Source organism: Fistularia commersonii, chromosome 6 (genome assembly GCF_037954325.1).
Source record: "Fistularia commersonii isolate RoL2024-O1a breed Wild chromosome 6, RoL_Fcom_v1.0, whole genome shotgun sequence".
Classification (NCBI taxonomy): Eukaryota; Metazoa; Chordata; class Actinopteri; order Syngnathiformes; family Fistulariidae; genus Fistularia; species Fistularia commersonii.
The window spans coordinates 6,105,967-6,126,407 of NC_141289.1; the positions used below are offsets into that span (position 1 = coordinate 6,105,967).

Here is a 20,441-nt window from a genome sequence, read left to right on the forward strand (position 1 = left end):
ATTTTCAGATGATCTGGTTGAACAATAATAAAAGGAGGGAGGGAGAGAAAGTGAGAGAAGGTGAGGGTGAGAGAGAGAGAGAGAGAGAGTGAGAGAGAGAGAGAGAGAGAGAGCGAGAGAGAGAGAGAGAGAGAGAGAGAGAGAGTGAGCGGGAGGTAGTGGGAGTAGGAAAGGGAGAGAAAGAAGGGGGTCAACTGCAGGTTGGGCAGACATAATTAGAAAGAAATTCAAACGCCTCTAAAAATGAACATCTGGGAGAAAATAGCCCAAATCCTCCCCCACGCTGATGATACCGAACATACCTGTACAGTGTTGGATGAGATGGAGGGAGATGGAAGGAGGTGGAGGGAAGTGGAAGGTAATTTCTTCTCCCCAAAGGGTCAGATGAGAAGTGAAAGTTTTGATTTTTTAGTAGGACTACACTGATCAATTGTCTGACCTTGAGTCAGGAGGCCACACAAAAGTGGACTTTGACCTATTTGGCCTCCTAAATGATCATGAGATGTTTACTGGTCCAGTCTAGTTGGAGGCCTGGAGATTGTGTTTTGCCACTTCTCAGTTGATGGTGGGGGTCTTCAGCGGTCATTGTTGGGCAAGGACGTTAACAAGTACCCTCTTCCACCAGAAGACCACCATCATTCACTGTTTCACCTGCAGGCAGCAACCATCACTAACTCCATGGTTTCTGGGGAGCTTATCAATTGATCTTAGTCAAACTCCACCCAACTAAAAAACCAAACAGGATTACCAGCTTCTTGCCAGATATGAATTGTGGGTAAACTTTCTGTCCTGGGAGACTGCTGAAAAAAACATAGCAGGATTGGAGAAGGCCTGCAGGAATCCATCCCATGTCTGTCGACACTGTGAAGCAGCAAACCACCACAGAGCTTCAGACCTCACCCGGAGCCGCTCCACTGCAGAGATGGTGGCTCATTTCCATGCTATCTGCCGGGCTGGAGCGTTCCCCAGATACAAAGCTGATTAACCAACGATGTCGCGCAACAACTTGAGGGCAGAGATGGAGACTAGTGTAATGGCCGACCACCTAGTGGGCCAGCACTGCTTTGATGTTCTGAAGACACAAATGTGGAGGCTGCAGCAGTGGCGGCGGCTGCTAACTCTCTCCCTAATTAACCCGTCTGAATCCTAATGAAGGCGAGTCCTCCTCCATTCGCATAACCCCATCTGTGAAGTCTGTAACGGATGTGTGCTTCTTCTACGTGAACCTACGTGCATAGCCCCCATGCACCAGCGCACGTGCTAATTAGTTCAACCCATATTTGTCATGAACAGTGTATTTTGTGTCTCTGGCCTTGGAGCCTCCTTCTGTTGACGCTTGCCTTCAAGGACCAGGAAGTCCCGCCCCCATTGAGGTGCTCTAGAAAGGCCATCAACATCTGCAGGTACTGCTGAAACCTAGCAGGGCTCTCAAGAATTTATGTTCTCTTCTTTAATTCATACCTGTTTCCCATTTGCTGGTGAATGCTACTGCTAGGTGCACAGTTAGCATGGCTGTATACCAATAAGGCCCCCAGATACACAACCTCCATTTCCTTAATGTTTGCTTTGTTTGTTGCCAGTCTTTTCAAAGCTAGATAATACACCTGTGAAAACATGACGATGTGAATTATAATTTAGGAGCCTTCTGAGACCCGCAGACCTCCTCCTCTCCTCCGATGAGCTTCGTGTTGTGAGTGCTATACAAAGCAGCGAGGGAAGCTTTGCCAGGATTCATGTGAAAGCCAGCAGGGTCCTTGTGAAGAGATGAGCTTGAAGACCTGAGACAATGTGTCCAAGTATGAAGTAAAGGATGGCGGAATGATGATGACAGTTTGTGTTTTCATTGTATGTCAATAACACAACAGAGTAAAGATAGTCTTCAGATTGTTTTTTTATATGTATAGAGAGATATATATCTGGAGATACAGTCACACTGAGAGGGTTCGGACTCAGACAGAGGAGGGATGATGAAGATCCGGGCTGAAGGATGCTGAGGTTGGAGCTGCCAGGCAGGATGTCTAGAGAAGGACCAGAGAGGAGGTTTATGGATGGAGGGCAAGAGAAGAGAAAGGGTGGTGGTGTGAGAGGCGAGGGTGAGATGGAGGCAGGTGATTGGCTGTAGATTAGACAGAGGCAGGTGATGGGCCATGGCCTCTGATGGGAGCAGCCCAAAGAGAAGAAGGTCAAAGAAGCGTTCCTTCTAAAGTGATCGAATTGGGTACTTTGACCCAGGTGACATCAATACTTTAGATGTAAAAGTCCTCTTACTTATTCTTGTATTATAGCTAACACCTGTTGCTGCAAGCTAATGCTAAGTAGTAGAAAGAGTGTACCTTCAGACTTACAGTCAGAAGATGGAAGTGGAGGAGCTGTTAAAGAACCATAAAAATGTCCATCAGCTGATGATGGGATGGCAGTCACTGTCTCCATATCAGAGCTCCATATCAGAGGTGATCATATTGGTTCTCCCAAACCAGGTCTCTGAGCCAAAATGTTTGATGAACTTCTCAGTGTGGATCCAATCACAGAACTCCACTGAATATGAGTCTCCCTGAGGTTCTCCTGAAGGATGTTGAAGTAACAGCAATTTAATGAGAATGCAGGGATGTGGTATTCATAACACACTGTTTGTTGGGGGTGATACCCCCCCCCCCCATCAGCCTCCCGTACGAGCTGCTAGTGGGTGGATTAGCACCTGCTTTGACACGCTTGTATGTTTGCATTATTTATTCCCCATTTCTATTTTAGTCACAGCTTCTGTTGACTCAGCGCAGAGGTGGAACTGGTTGAGGGGATGGAGGTGATGGAGCTGATTGAGCTGATGGAGAGCTTCCAAAATGAAAAAAGACAAACAAAAGGAAGGGAATGTTGAGTGAGGATGACTTGATTCAGGAGTAAGAATGATATTTAATCTGATCCCGTAAGAAGCTCTCATTAGATAGAACGTGGAGGTGGAAGTTGTCACTTCAAAACATCATCAAGATGTTTTCTCATCTGAATTAAACCCTTTGCTCAGAGTGCAAAGCAGAAGTCCAATATCATAACAGCAGATCTTTGTTGACTCCAAGGAAACCCTAGGAGATCCATTTATGGCTTGCCTGTTAGCATTAATGAGGTTAAAGGTCATCCCTGGAGCTCCTATAGTCATGACCACTGTTACCTCGCGAAGCTAAGATAAATACTACCCAGCCCATCTGCAACCTTAGTGGTACAGCTGTGGGTGAAGCTCTGAGGACATTCTCCCATCTGCTGGACCCTCAGAAGATCGACAGGCTCAGCTCTGTTTGCTTCGAGGAGAGTTAGAACTTTAAATGTGGAATAACGGGATGCTGCTGTTCGCAGGTGTTAGCTGCTTAGCCTAGACTGTGCTTGGCGGTGCAGCGGTTAGCCCTTCCTCCTCACAGCAAGAGGGTCCCTGGTTTGGTTCCCACAAGGGGGCTTTCTGTGTGGAGTCTCCATGTCCTGCATTTGTCTGTGTGGAGTTCCTCTGGGTTCTCTGGGTTCCTTCCACAGTCTAAACAGATGGAGGAGGTTCATTGTATGCCTCTTGATATGTATGCATGTATTATTACTAACTATTGTTTGGCTTTCTGTATGCTAACTTTAGCAGCTACTGACAGTAACTAGCGAGCCAGCTAAGCCAACATAGTCTGTGTGGATGAACTACAGATTGCAGCGTTAGTAATGTAGCATAAACCCCTCTGTCTGGGATGACATGATGTTTCTCCAGGGGTCTGGTGAGGTGCACTGAGAACATCCTGACTACTCAGGCAGCTTGTCCAACTTAGCAACAGTAAATAAGAGGAACAGGGCTTAGCCAACTGAGACAGAGTGGATATTTATACCCAGGGTTGAACTCCCCCCTCCCCCCAACTCTGACGGCTCTATTTTCTATTTATGGTGATCTCTCCAGCCTTCTGACCAAGAATGGTCTGGACAGGCCTTGGCGGTCCTCCAGTCCGCTGGATCATTTCTGCCTCCACAACACAAATGCTGCAGCTGTTTTATCCTGGTCTTCTCTGATCCAGGGGAGATACTGCACCTCTGATTCACCTTCACGGAGATGACAGGCAAGCAGTTCATGGAACCTCAGAGAAGAATGAATATTTATTCCTTCATTTTCTGAAACAGTTCCTTCACATGCCAAGAGGGTGCGTTTATTCATCCTCTGCTCTTTATCAGGGTATCTGCTGAAGGAAGGTGTAGTTCCTCTAACCAGGGCCTGGACTGGTTCACCAGGCAGATCTTTGGTTGCTGTCACCGGAACACGTTGTTCTTTAACAGACAGCCAAGGGGTTTTTTGGAATTTGGACAGATTTTCTGACCACTCATCTGCTCCATAAGCCCCGGGGAGTCCACGCACACGCACACACACACACAGCTGTGCAGGTCCTGACCTCTGCCCATCCTTTCAAACACACTCCGGCTGGCGGTAAAGCTCTATGATTCCTGAATGTTGACAGAGGATCTTCTTGTTTTCCTTTCGGCTTTTCCTTAAGGGGTTGGCACAGCGAATCAACCTTCTTCATCTTACTCTATTCTTTGTATCCTCCTCTCTCACACAAACTACTTTCATATCCTCTCTCACTACGACCATAAATCTTCTCTTCGGTCTTCCTCAAGACCTCCTGCCTGGCAGCTCCAATTCCAGCATCTGTCTGCCACTATATTCACTATCCCTCCTCTGTACATGACTGAACCATTCCAGTCTGGCTTCTCCGACCTTCTCTCCAAAACATCTAATACGTGCTGTCCATCTGATAGACTCATTCCTGATCCTATCCATCCTCGTCACTCCCAAAGAGAACCTCAACATCTTCATCTCTGTAATTTCAAGCCCTACCTCCTGTCTTTTCATCATGTCAGTGTTTCTGGACCATACAGCATAGCTGGTCTCACCACTGCCGTTTACACTTTTCCTTTCATTCTGGCTGATTTTCTATCTGGCTGATCTTTTATCACATAGTACCCCTGACACTTTTCTTCACCCATTCCAACCTGCTTGAACTGATTTCTTTCCCTCTTTTTCACGCTCTCTGTTGCTCTGGACTGTTGACCCTGAGCACTTGAAATCCTCCAACTTCTTGATCTCTACTCCCTGTAGCCCACTGTTCCACGCAGATTTCTCTCATTCAGACACATATTCTGTCTTGCTGTGACAAGCCTTCATTCCTTTCCTTTCCAGAGCATACCTGCACCTCTCAAGATTTTCCTCAACCTATTCCCTGCTCTCACTACAAATCACAATGTCATCAGCAAACATCATGGTCCATGGAGATTTCTGTCTCACCCCATCTGCCAGCCTGTTCATCACCACGTCAAACAAGAAGGGGCTCAGAGCTGATCCCTGATGGAGTCCCACTTCCTGCTTGAATTCTTTGTTCAAGGCATAGAGCATACCCACAGCATACCTCGCTACTGTCTTCCAGCTAGCATACATGTCCTGCACCAGTCTAACATACTTCTCTGCCACTCCAGACTCTCTCATGCAATAAGAGTTCCTCTTTTAGCACCCTATCATATGCTTTTTCTAGGTCTTCAAAAGTGCAATGCAGCTCCCTCTGACCTTCTCTGCGCTTCTCTTTTAGCATTCTAAAAGCAAATATTGCATCTGTAGTGCTCTTTCTAGGCATGAAGCCATACTGCTGTTCACAAATGCTGACTTCTGCTCTCAGTCTAGTTTCCACTTCTCTTTCTCATAACTTCATTGTATGGCTCATCAGCTTTATCCCTCTATAGTTGCCGCAATTCTGCACATCCACCTTATTCTTAAAAACAGGCACCATCACACTTAGAACTTCCATACCTCCACAGGTATATCATCAGGACCAACTGCCTTTCCAATCTTCATTCTCTTCAATTTTTCCTCACTTCACTTCTACTAATCTCTGTTACTTTGTCAGCTCTTCTAGAGTAACCTCTTCTTAGCTTACCCCTCTTTCATTTTCCTCATTCATCAGCTCTTCAAAGAATAGTGGCGAGTCATGAATGTTAGAGTTTATGTTGATGCTTGTTTTCTGCATGATTTGGGGGGTTGGGGGGAAATTTGTGGGCGTGGTTTGCAATGAATTCTGTTTTTTTTTTTTTTTTACCTGGAGTTGAGCGGGAGCAGTTAGTTGTATTGCAGGGTTGTGTGGTGTGGCTTTGGCCAACAACAGCTATTGCTCATTAACCGTCACACAGGTGTTTCCCTGACTAGAACGCTACAGTACTCTTTCCATCTTCCCATCACTCTTCTAGCATCTGTCAATACATTGCTTGCTTGATTCTAATCTAATCTAAACCTGGACCTGCTGTACATCCTTTCCATCTCTATCTCTCTTTTTTGCCAACCTGTGTAAATCATTTTCTCCCTCCTTACTGTCCAACCAAGCATACAAATCATTGTACGCCTGTTTTGCCTTTGCTACCTCTATCTTTCCCTTATTCTGTATCTCCCTCTCTCTCTACGTTTTTCTGTTCTCTTCAGTCCCCTCAGTATCCCCTGAATGTAGACAGAGGATGGAGAGTAAATAATGGCAGAGCCGTAGCAAACTTAAGCTAAGCCAAACTAAGCTAAGCTAACTCGTAGCAGACTGGATGATGGAGAGAACACCGCCTCCATTGTTGCTATGACACTGTAGGAAGTGAAGATCACCCACTCTGGAGGTTGGCATACAAAGTCATAGTAGTGAGCAGTGCTTATTGCTCCAATACTGCTTAGCCCCAGCCCTCCTGCATTGGACTGACAGGAGGGGAAAAGAGATGACAAAGAGTTTGGTACACAAAAAAGAAAATGCAGAGACCGGGTGCTGGATAAATGCAGGGTGCATCCTCGCATCGCTATCCTTTGCACCTGGGAAAGGTTGTCGCCATAGTAAAAAGTAATTCTCTAGGCAGACGACAACTTAATCAATGTGATGCGGAGGAAACTGGGCCCCCCACTATCCCAGGGGTGATGTCATTCCCTGTGTGTGTGTGTGTGTGTGTGTGTGTGTGTGTGTGTGTGTGTGTGTGTGTGTGTGTAGGTGTGTGTGTTGTCTCTCCAGGCTGGCCGTTCCACGTGCATCTGGCAGCTCTGTGGAAGTTGACCCATTAGACCCTGATGGATTTGATAGCCAAGCTTTTCGAGGACAGATGGTGTGCACTGAGGTGACGGCAGTGTGTGTGTGTGTGTGCGTGTGTGTGCGTGTGTGTGTGTGTGCGTGTGTGTGTGTGTGTGTATGTGTGTGTGTGTGTGTGTGTGTGTGTGTGTGTGTGTGTGTGTGTGTGTGTGTGTGTGTGTGTGTGTGTGTGTGTGTGTGTGTGTGGGTACGTTCGCACAGCTCATGAACAAGAGGATTTAATGCCTTCTGACCCAGTTCGAGCCTCAGAGATGATGTGTGTCCAGCGTCCAGCTTCCTCCTCTTTATTTCTGCTGCTGAGTTTGTCACTGCATATCCAATTATAATCAAACCATCGTCCCTAGAACTGTGGGCTCTTGAGCCTCTGCTGTCATCTGTGACCTCTCTGTCTTATCGAGGGGTGTTTTCCAGGGGCCATCCAGCACTGAAACATATGCATGGTTCCGAATGGATGCTTTTACCTCGCTTCCTGGACCCAACCCCCCAGACCTCCTCCACCAACACCCCCCATCCTCCAATCCTCCACAGAACCCCCACAGCTGGCTGCCCAACAAACTGCTTTTGAATACTAAGAAAGGGGTCGACAGCGAAGTCACGTGACAGAGGAATGAGGAGGTGGTGGTGGAGGCGAGGGTGCAATTTGAGGTGGAAGAGGAGGTGGGGCTGGAGTTGGATGTGGGGGTAGAAATGGAAGTGGAGGTGGGGATGGAGGTTGAGGTTGAGGTATGGGTGGAGGTGGAAGTAGAGGGGGGGGTCAAGGTGCAATAATCTCTCATTTTGTTCTTTACATTCACTATTCATTCAGTCACTCACTGATTTCAATCATTGATTGCTTGTTTACATGCTTGATTGATTGATTGATTCACTCATTAATTCCTTCGTTCCTTCCTCGGTGGCTTGCAGACTACTGTGATTCTGCCTCTCTTCTGAGATGGAGTGTCAGTAATGGCGGAGGACTAAGAGAACAGGAAACAAAATGAATGGATGCAAAGCTGCTTTGGACACTGGTGTGGTGAATAGATCACTTCCTGTCAGTTGACCTGGACTGACCACACCTGGAGGCTGCCGCAGTCCCTGCCTCCATGTTTGACTGTAGCCTGCAGTTTGCACGGCCGCTTGTGCCTACCAATTATTTGACCCCCGCCAACGCCACTGCAGGCGCTAGAAGCCTTGCAAATGTCCGCATCTGATGTCGGATAGATTCTAATTAACCCTAAAGAGTTTAGGCTTGCCCGGAGGATGGCGGTGAATGGCAGAGGATGGCGGCAGTGGTGTCCCGATTGAATGGATGTGGAACCAAATACAGTTTTTCACTGCTGAGAGGGGCTCGCTGCAGTGGAGGCTGTAGCAGGTTCCACTGTTCTTTATTCTGCTAGATATAAACTCTATATACGGTGTATGGATATATGCATATATATATATATATATATATACACACACACACACACACACACACACACACACACATATATATATATATATATATATATATATATCCATACACACACAAATACTGATATGCAGTATGTATAGTATAAACTGTATATATACATATATATACATGTATGGTCAAGATAGTCAAGGCTTGTCATTTATACCCATCAGATATATCTATTCATTATTTTTTTTATTATCTAATTATTTCTCATTTAATTCTTAATATTTATTTATTATACATTCATAGTTGACTTGATTGTTTTTTTCTCATCATGTCGTCCACCTTCCTCTCAGTCAGATCCGTCACGTCATTCCTGCAGATCAGACTTTTGTCCCGGATCACAGTGAAGATATCATCCGACAGTAAAATATACATTTTTATGATAATAATAATATGATATGAAATAAAAGATATGATATATATAGAATTATGATGGAGGTTAAATTAAAAAGCTGCTTTAGGATGGAGCTGAATTAGTGCTCCACTCTGACCATCTCCTCTGAGCCTCTTGTTCCATTTCCTTTTCCTTCCTGCAGAAAAACAACCGGCGAGTGTTGATCAAAGATTGAACATCAGCAGAGTGAAAACGCTCGCTGCGCAGAAACCAGATAAATAAAATAAAAACTTTGGCACAGTTTTGAGAAGAACTGATTTAAGTGAGTGGAAGACATTTTAATGAACATATGTCACCGACTGAAAATAGGAGCATCTGCTGTGTGTGTGTGTTCGTGTGTGTTCGTGTGTATGTGTATGTGTATGTGTGTGTGTGTGTGTGTGTGTGTGTGTGTGTGTGTGTGTGTGACAACACACTCTGGCTCTGCTCTTTTTAGTTTGATATATTCACTATTTACTTATTCATAAAACAAAATACTGCGAGGCCCCTTGAAAGATTTATACGTTCGATCAAATATGCTCTGCCGACTACCGCAGTACTTTACAATAAGATAAAATAAAATAAAATATAATACAATAAAATACAATAAAATAAGAAGAAAACAAAATAAATAGAAGAGAATACATTATAATAAAGAAATAATGTAATAAATTGGAAGTTAAAGTCAAGTTGAAAACAAAATACAATGAAGTTAAATTAAATAAAATAATATAAAATAGATTTGAACACAGTACGATAAAGTACACAAATTAAAAAAATAGAATTAATAAGAAAATGTTAAATAGAAAAAATGAAAAAACAAAATAAAATAATAAATAAAAGAATGAATAAACAATAAATAAAACAGAATAGAATATGAAATCAACTTAAATAAAACGACATAATAAAAATGAAACTGAAACATAGAATTAAATCAAACAAAATTAAATAGAATAAATCAAACAAAAATGAATTAAATCAAAATTTGAAAAATGTGATGTGCCTTCTCTTCAAAGAACAGAACTGTCTGTCTCTTCAGTCTGTCAGTGGCAGCTGGTGTCACTGCTGCTCTGATACCCCCGCCCTGCTACGCCTCCACCCCCATGCCATCCTGTAGTGAGGTGCTGTGCTGAGGAGACATGCATGTTGTTTTACGGTCTCACAAGCTAAACTTTCTGTGTTTTCAGTTTCACTCTGTAAAGAACCGTGACGTTTCCGGGGCAATCGGATTTTCACCCCCCCAGCCCCTCCCCCCTCCATCTGGCCCACCACATGATGTCAAAATATAGTATAATCCCAGAATTTGTCATGTATTTATTGTGTGTGTGTGTGTGTGTGTGTATGTGTGTGTGTTTAAGCTGCCCCCTCAGGTAATTCAAATGAATCTGAAATGAAAAAAAAAACAAGATATTGTAATAGCTAATATGTAATCTTTAAATATTAACAATACACTCCGGCAACGGCCACCATACACTCTGTGAGGTGTAACATCCACTCTCTATCCATCCATCCATCCATCCATCCATCCATCCATCCATCCATCCATCCATCCATCCATCCATCCATCCATCCATCCATCCACACATCCATCTACCCAACTATCTATCTGTAAACAGTGGAGACGACCTGGTTTTTCTGAGGTTGTCCATGGTTGTAGACTTCTGTCAGATGCTAAGGAGTCTGATGGCAGTTGGATGGAAAGAAGTCTTCAGTCTGGACACCTGAGGGGAGAGATATGAGTGCCAGGGTGCGGTCCTTCGGAATAGAGAAAAGTCATTTTGTGGGTGAGCTTGTGGAGGATGGCACATGAGGCAGCGCTTCAGTCCACAAGGAGCATAGAGATTTAGGACTCTTAATATTCCAGGTGGGAGAGGGAATAATAGAGGTTGGTGTCTATGAAGTGGACCTCTTGGGTTGGAAGGCAAACTGCAGGGGTCCAGGGGGTCCAGAGAGTCCAGAGGGTGCTTGGGGTCCTCAGGGACCAGGGGGTCTACGGGATCTGGTATGTTTCTTTCTAAACCAGTGATACACCACTGATAAGGTGCAAAGAAGCTGATAGAGTGATAACTGCTTTGGCTCACTTTTGCTCTTACTGCTTTGCAATGCATGCTGGACCTTAATTTGTATTCATTACTCTAATATATATTTCTTCTTTATTGGCCATCTGCCTGCAAGTAGATCTCAGCATTACATCGTTAACTTGGCACATGATTTGTAGTGATGTTGACACCGGCTCAGCAGTGGGAGCCCTGTACTCAGGGTCCGTAACAACTCTTTGTTTTGCATTTTTAATTCAAACCACAATGTTTTCTATCTTCTGGTACTTGTTTCAATGATTATCCCTCTAGATCTTAACAGCATCCCTTTTCCCCAGAGGAGCAGACAGGAACTTTACAAGATGTGATTTCTGACACTTTCTTGCCTTTAGCCTCTCGGGTGTGTTCCCTCTTCCATCTCACAATTCTTTAGGAAACAAGTCAAAGCTCGTGAGCAACCATATCTTTGATTGACCAAGTCTCTGAAAGTCTTTGGGTTGTGTGACTTTGGTCAAAGGGGATACGGTTGAAGAGGGTATTCTCCTTTTTTGTTGTGATCTGTTATACACTGATCAGGAATGACATTATGACCACTTACTGCTGAACGGAACATCACTGATCACCTCTTCATCATCAGGCAGCAAGTGAACATGTTATCCACAAAGCTAATGTATTAGAAGCAGGGAAATGGTAAAGTGTAAGGATCTATGTGAGAATGCTGAGGTCCACTGGGTCAGAGCATGTCTGGACCCGCAACTCTTGTGGGGTGTTCCTGCTCAGTGTCCAGCAATAGTTGTCTAATAGTTGTCCCCTAGGAGGGGATGGTGGAGATCGAGAACAGAGTGACAGGGTTATGGACAGCCATGGCTCATTGATGCACTTGGGGAGCGTCCAACAGATGAGCCACTACCATTCCAATTACTGATTAAGCTAATGCTAGTCCTGATACAAAGGTGTCATACAGATCTAGGCCATGGATCAGTCAGGGAGCACACCTGCTGGCCCCTGTCCACTGCTGAGACCACTAACAAGTTTGTGGAGCAGAAGAACAAGTTCGAAGCATTGACTTGGCCTCTAGACCCCTGTGATCTCAATCCTATCGAGCACCTCTGCAATGTTCTGGACAAATAAGTCCAGTCCAAGGAGGCCCCACCTTGCTGGTTGCAGGGCTTTAAGGATTTCCTGTGAAAATCTTGGTGCCAGATACCTCAGCACACCTCCAGCAGTATGAATACATATCGTAAACTGGACATGTCTGATGTGCTGTATGATCTAATGGTATTGTGTTACACACACACACACACACACACACACACACACACACACACACACACACACACAACAAATTTGTGCCTGCTGCGCTTTTGCTGTCCCAGTTCGCTGATGAGCTAGTTTCCTTTGATAGAGTGAAGAACTTCTCAGAGAAGACAAACAAAAACAGAAGCAGAACCTCAGCTTGTTGTTGGAGCAGAAGCGTCTTCATATCAAAGTCCTGCTCGCTAAGAGAGAAACGTGGCGATTCCTCGTTAGCCACCATGGAAAGATGTCTCTGCTGAAACCAGGGAACATCATTGGCTGCTGATTTAGCCCTCGCCATCCAATGAGCAGGTGATCCAGATGCATGAAGATTCTGTATCAATCACATCAATATAATGCACAGCATTCATTTCAGGCTAATCCAGAAGACCTACAGTATTTCAAGGGTCACTGGTATGGGATCATGGAAAATTTCAGGCCAGACATGATCTACATGTTTCATACAGCAGATCTATTCAGCTTTCACGCTTTCATATGTGGTTTTAAAGTACAACCTTCTGAAGTATTACTCTATCTGGAGGTACTTTTGAATGTACACTCTGTCCCGAGGCTCTGCTGTCCACCCACAACCAGCTGGAGGGGTTAGATAGCGGCTTGGACTCCTGTAGCTCTCAGCTCCTGTCAGGAAATCGACTTTCACGTCGGAGAATCCTTGAAACCCTGTTTGTGCAAGGAGAACATTTTATTTTATATAATTTAATTTTGATTTAGATTTTTCTCTGAGACTGAGGACGAATGGGGTCACTGTCATCTACTGTTCCAAAGGAAGCAGCAAAAGGATGACTGTGCATGTGTGCATACAGTATGTGTGTTCGTGTGTACATGTGTGTGCGTGTATGTGTATGTGCGCAGTTGTGTGTGCACACGCCTGTGTGTTTGTCTATGTGAAGTTGTGTATTATACACATTTAATTTCAGCCTCTTCTCAACACCTAATCCCTCTGATTGGACCATGATCTGTATCTAAATATCCATCCATCCATCCATCCACCCATCCATCCATCCATCCATCCATCCATCCATCCATCCATCCATCCATCCATCCATCCATCCATCCATCCATCCATCCATCCATCCATCCAGCCAGCCAGCCAGCCAGCCAGCCAGCCAGCCAGCCAGCCATCAAGCCATCTATTCACTTATTCATCCCAGCTGTAATTGGGCAGGGGGCAGGTTCACCCTCAACCAGTAGTTCACAGGGTCACAGATAGAAACATACAAACACTCCCCCTCATACAATGTATGGTCTCCGGTGAACCTCCGTCATGTGTTTAGGTTGTGTGAGGAACCTGGAGGAACCCCATGCAGACACAGGGAGATTTAATGTTTCACTGTGTTATTGAGATGTTGGAGAAACACAGGTTTTATAGCCCTGTTCCCAGAGGAGAGAGGGATGCTTCTATGTCTAAGGTGACATAACTCCATGAAGCCTCCTTTTCATCTCAGATGGCCCTTCAGCCAGAAAACATCTGTAGCCAAATTATGTTGCCACTTCTCAGTGTATAGTTAGTGTTGTTCGGGCCAGTTTGCCACCGCCGTCTCAGGCTGCTTCTTCTCAAACCTTCAGACAGGAAAATGTTCAGAGAAGACTGGGTGAAGTTTTCAGGGAAAAGATGACATAATGATCATCTAACATTCCAGCTATGATGTTCAGAGATGACCGAAAACCAGCAGACTGCAGCGATGCTGCAGACATCTTTGCCAGAGAAGAGAGAGAGAACTGGTCTTCAAACTGGGCTTTTGGTTTCTTCTTCTTCTTCTTCTTCTTCTTCTTCTTCTTTGGGCTGCAGCTGGAGCTCTGGAAATATCACCACATCCTGCTGTTGAACCCGCCTACTCTTCTTCACCTTTTGGCTGATCCCTTCAGGGTCTCCACAGCCAATCACCCACCTCCATCTCACCCTCTCCTCTCACACCACCTAGCTCCCTGTCCTCCTCCCCTCCATCCGTAAACCTCCTATTTGGTCTTCCTCCAGACCTCCTGCTTGGCAGCTCCAACCTCCTACCCATCCATGTCCAAACACTGCTGGTGACCTGTTAACTACGTTTATCATAGCTACCTAAGTTATTATTTTTATTTTTATTTTTATTTTTATTTTTATTTTTATTTTTATTTTTATTTTTATTTTTATTTTTATTTTTATTTTTAACTTGCTAGGACTGTTGTGTTTGGCTAACATGGGTTACCGGGATCCATGGTTGCTACCCTCCCTTGGAAACATATAGTAAGAAAAAAATAAAATTAGAAAGTAAGTAATCAATTCATTCATTCATTCACTTCCTTTTATCTGTATTTGGAATTTGGATCAAATCCTGCTCCTGACGAGCACTCCCTCTCATACCTCGCTCTCCCAGGCTTTTATTTTTATTCTTGCTCAGAGGACTTTTATTGCAGTGGGAGAACATTGAGTTGTCATCATCTCAATTAAAACTACATCCTTCTCCTTGCCTGGCTCATTGTGCAGCCTCGCTGCTGCTGCCTCTCAGCGAATCACAGGCGAGTGCAGAGAGCCACTCTTCAATTTTATTTTTATTTCTTTCATTAACGAGGCCCGTGAACCAAGGAAGACCCTGGTTCTTATTGACTGCACCACTGTGTCACTGGAGGTACCTTCTGGCCATCAACAGACGTTTCCATGTTGACCCACATGCATGGCCATAACCTTATCCCTCATCTGGTACAGAAAATCACAATTAGTTTTTTTTTTTGTCTGAAATTTGGACAGTGTTTCCGGCTGCAGAGGATCACACTTTTCAAAATAAATATGCTGTTCTTCAACAAGAAGTGTAATACACAGGGAGTTGTGTATGCTTAATTTTGAAAGGTCTGGATAGGAAGCAGATACTTCAGTTGGTTCATGTTATGTTAGATAAATCAATGACAGCTGCAGTTACATGATCCAGCCAGCAGGGGTGCCTCATCTCACTGAGGTCCCGGTTTCTCACTGGAATCCAGACATGAGACCAGAAAAAAGATTTATCAATTGAGGAAAAGAGCACATGAAGGCAGTTGGTGTGAAATGATAGGGTTAGATGGAGGACCGCTGAAGCAGGAGAGGAAGAGCAGGCAGGTTCAGCAGTAGGATGTGGTGTTGATTCCAGAGCTTCAGAGCTGCTTTGAAGGAACCAGGGGCTATGGGCCGGAGTGACATGAAAGCTTGGGGCGGAGTTGTTCGGCCTACGCCCACAAGAGATCCATCACTGCTGAGAGTCTCCCACAACTTACAACTGTCAGCTCTTTCATCATGGAAACTGAAGGTATTTGAAGAAGTCCTCCCGGTCAGGTGACACCTCCACCTCCTCCATTACCCTGCATCAGCAGGAGGGTTGGATATCCTAATGAGAGCACCACCTCCTTCTTCCTTACCCTCTCTTCTAAACAATGTTAGTGGAATTCAACACCCCTGGGAATATAGGATGGTCCTGACTGAGTCATCTGTCCATCAGAGGACTGTTCTCCAGGAACAAGGTGTTCGGTATAAATCTGAGCAGGTTATGGTGAAGCCACCACTGGAGATGATGAGACCAAAAGGAATAGGAATGAATCTATGTGAGGTCCATTTTCCTGCAGATCTTTCTTTCTGCCATCTAACCCTCAGCCAATCACCTGCCTCCATTCAACCACTTCATCACTCCAAGAGGCGGAGGTTGGAGGCCGTGGTGGTGAAAGAGGTGGAAGGGGTGGAGCAGCTGGTAGAGGGGATGGTATGAAAAGGTGGAGGAGAGCATTGTCCTGCGGTCATCCTGCTAACCCCCTCTCTCCATCACCCCCTGCTCCTCACCATGACAAACTGGATCTACTCTCTATCAAGAAGCCACAGGCCAACCCTCTGCCTCCCTCCGACACACACACACACACATACCTTTTCTTGCCCAGCAGTCCTCATCCTATTTGTCATTTACACTGCCTGGGTCAGCTCACTGCCGCCAGGCTTGGCCCCTGTTTCCCCCCAGTTCTCCCTGGTTGCCGCGGTGACAGCAACCAGAAACAAGACCTAATGGGTTTAGGGAGCATTTGCTAATTTGTCAACAGGTTCTGGATAAAAGGGGTGCTGTATTCTGCCAGACAGAGTGGCTGGGAAGGCAAAGGCCTCCTCTGCCCTCCGGGGGGTGGTTCTTCGGGTTCTCTGGGTTCTCCCGTTTATTGAGCTGTTGGGGATTCATTCATCCATCGCACCCTGTAGATTACAGACAACATATATGAGGAATGTCAGTGTCTCATTTCACCCAGCAACAGGCACTTCCACTTCTGTTGTATGGGATGCTGTTACACAACAGAGAACCCAGTGGTAACATCTATAATAGATGTGTGTATGTGTATGTGTGTGTGTGAGCGAGCGTGCGTGCGTGCGTGCATGTGCTATTGTGTGTGTCTGTGTGTGCATCATTTCCACTGCTCTTGTCAATGTTATCATTGATTCAGTGTGAATGTACTCAGAGTAGACTAAGTACAGCAGTGCGAGTATTTGCTCAGTGGTAAAAGACAAGACGCAGCATAAAAGTACATAGAGCGGGTAACCATTGAACTTCTTACCAGGGAATATTTTACTGAAAATCTGTTTAAAAAGTATGATGCCACTGCCAGGGGGACAGATGGGACTGAGAGGGAGTATTTTTGTACTATGTGAAAAAGATAGCTTGTACTAGTATCTGCAGGGTTAGCAAACAGGAGGTCACTTCAGAACCAGAACCAGCTTAACTGTGGATCTGTCTGTTCACACATCGCACCGATGTGATGAAGGTAAACAACCACTTGTGTGGTCTTTTACCCAATACTATAATTCTAGAGTACTATTATCCTAATATAAACAGTACAGTAACACAAAAACGTATGTTGTGGCAGGCACAAAAGGGTGCTGCGTCTCACCCCACAGGACTAAGAGCTGGGTTAAGCCAGGTATATGGGCAATCTCAGATGTTCAAGTCTCAGTTGTTTGTTGGTATTTTGAATTTAAGTCACGCCTCCTTGCCTCCGCCATTATTTCATTACCGAAACGCCACATTGGTGACCCCAAGCTGAGCATGTCTGACTCAGAGGAAGTGTGCGATGGTCCTTTTTTGACATGTTTTTCTGCGTCAGCGTCTGAATCCTGTGTGATCCTGGCGAACTCCCGAAGTTTGGCCGCCGGTGACTACTGTGGCTTGGTGGAAGAAGCCAAGCGCATCTTGCTAATGTCCAGGCAATTTGTCGTCCAGAGTGCGGCACCACAGCCCTCGGGGACGGTGCTTGAAGACAAGGATGCAGCCGTCGTGGCTGAGGTGTCGATGCCGAGGAGCCGTAGAATGGGCATCAGTTTTTTCCACCAGGAAGCAGCAGAGCACGGCGGTGTGTTCCCCCCTGGTTGTTCGTCCGGCTGGGAAATGGCAGAGCTGGCATTCAGCAGCAGCTGCGGGCACCGGAGGTAACACCCAGCTGTTGTTCATCAGGAACTCAACATCCGGGCTCAGGTTCCTGGTTGACTCTGGGTCGCAGAAGAGCCTACTTCCATCGACGCGTGCAGACATTCAGGCCAGAGGCAGCGGCCCGCTGTGAACGGGTCCCGTATAGAAACCTGCGGTTCACGGTCGTTGTCGGTTTGCTTTGATATGGCTTCCATTTTGAGTGGGAGTTAGTGATCACTGCCATTACTTTCTGTGCGACAATGGCCTGTTAGTAGATGTTGCAAACCATTGTCTTATTGACGCAGTGTCTCTTGCCACCTATTCATGCCGGACGGATGGGTTTTGGCCGCCTACGCAAGCCAATTTTTTGGTTTCAGGGGATGTTTATCAACAGCTGTTGGTGGATTTTTCATCGCTGATGACGCCCAAGTTTTCCACTGGGTCAACATGACACAGAGTGGATCATTTTATCCCCAGCATGGGGCTGCCGTTTTTCACGCGGGCAAGGCGCCTGGACACAGCCAAACAAGCGACTGCTAGGGAGGAGTTTGCTACCGTGGAACGTCTGGAGATTATGAGGTGGTCTAACAGTCTGTGGGCCTCCCCGCTTCACATGGTGGCCAAGGCTGACGGGTTGTGGCGTCTGTTTCGACAGACTCATCAGGACTCTTGTGCAGGGCTAGTTGTGTTTTATGAGTTCCTGCATGGCGTTCGTGGTAGGGGCAGTGTGGCGGACACGAAGAAGTGTGGCCTCTCACCTCAGGGGACTAAGGGCTAGGGGGGCGTGGTTAAGCTGGGTATATAAGGGTGATTCCAGATGTTCAAGTTTGAGTTGTTGGTGTTTCGAAAGTAAAGTCAAACTCACGCCGCCACCATTATTTCATCACCGAAACGCCATAAAATATAGCTTTGTAACCAGTACTGTGGTGAGAGGTACTATCAAAGAGGTACAGTAAATCTGTATATATACTGGATGTATAATTTGTACAGCATAGATATGTATCTCTACAATATGTACAGTGTATGTATACAGAATGTACAGTAATGCACATATACAATACAAATATGTATAATGTATAGACATTGTGTATGCAGGGATACGTATCATAGTATGCACTTTGCACATATACAGGTGTACATATATGTAGTATATATGTTTACAGCAGGTGTGTGTATCAGATCATGTACAATGTATATATACAATATGTACAGTGTACAGATACAGTATGTTGGGCATATAGTGTATATATACAATATGTATAGTTTATTTATATATCCAGTACATACAGTGTATATATACACCAGTGACCTGTGGTGAGGTTCATGGCTGGTGAGGCACTGACATCAACACAGTCAGATTTACAAGCATATGAACCCTACAGAGTAGCTTATTCACCATTTTATTAGCAGCAGTTGACATGTTTTGTTTAAAATATCATATCAACATTCTTTACATATACAAACTGTTGCATAGAAAAAAGCACATGTGAAAGAAAGGTTATTATCTCTTACCTTTACTTATAAGTGAAGTCCATGCACCGCTCCTTCTAAAGCATCGATCACTTGCTTGTAGAAGTTTTCCGTTGCTTTCTTCACTTTTAACCCTCATATTATGTTAAGGGTCAATTTGACCCATTTCACCCATTGACCCAATGGGTCAAATTGACCCTTAACATAATATGAGGGTTAAAGTCTCTCTGTCTCAATGGGAATCAGTTTGAGCGAAGACAGTCGTCCTTGATCGCTCCTGTTCCGACTGTATGTTTTGAGTCTTTCCGGTGCTGAGAGTGACCACTCCAGCGATGCTGTTGTAGCTCGAATGGTGACTACCGGCCGGAGCAACTTTGTTGCCTCAGGAACAGTTAGAATGACATCCCTCTGGGCCAAAAATTGAGAATCTGCCCAGGAGATTTATATTCATCCCTCACCATATCTGAGCTATATAGCCTATGAGATTGGCATAAAAAATAGTTGTATGGCTGCGCTTGACTTGCTAACTCTTTACTGTAGCTTGCTATTGCTAATTCTATTATTCTGTAGCCAAGTAGTAAAAAGGATTCCTGGGATCAGCGGTGTCGCCTACCATGAGGCCCCGTCACTGCGTGCCTCACTTAGTGTCTCTCCGCAGTCGTTTTATGATTACGAGAAACACGAGAAACACGTTACAGTTGTTGACAAAAAACATTAGACACATCAACTAAACTATGGAAATTTAGTTCATATATTAAAAGTGTTTTTTATTTAATACTGACATCCACAGAAACAGCACTATGGTCTCAGTGCATAGCATGGCAGCACAATTAACAGAATTATTGCGCATTCCATAGTGGGATCAGCTGTTAGCGGCGTCACCGCACGTCTCCTTTTCATATTCCAATTTTTTTCACAATCTTGAAAAAAAATAACTAAAAATGGTGAAGCTACGTGGAAAATAACTTTACGGTACAAATCAGTGAATATATAAACATTTAATTTATTCTTTTTTTTTCGCTTTTTTTTCTTTCCATGATGACAGGTGAGGCCTGGCCTCCCCTGCCTCTACTGACTGCATGTCACTCATATACACTATTCATACGCGGAAGCTACCGTAGTTAATCTGTAAATTAGCTACATCGTTCTAAAAGCCTCAATTCTCAGAGTGTATGCACAGTGAACAGCAGATAGTCACTGTGTGTGGTGACCTGAGCTGGTAGAAGGTCTGCATCTTGGTGAAGGTGTGATCTGTGTAGAGGAGATGATCAGATCCAGGTGTGAGTATGAGCTGTTGTAGGTATATATGCGTTCATCAAAGTG

At 44.9% G+C, this 20,441-nt stretch overlaps 1 protein-coding gene across 2 annotated transcripts in view; it reads left to right on the plus strand.

The window, feature by feature from the left end:
- nlgn4xa (neuroligin 4 X-linked a) overlaps positions 1–20,441 on the plus strand; it is a 73,658-nt gene that overhangs the window by 40,107 nt on the left and 13,110 nt on the right. The window lies entirely within an intron of this gene.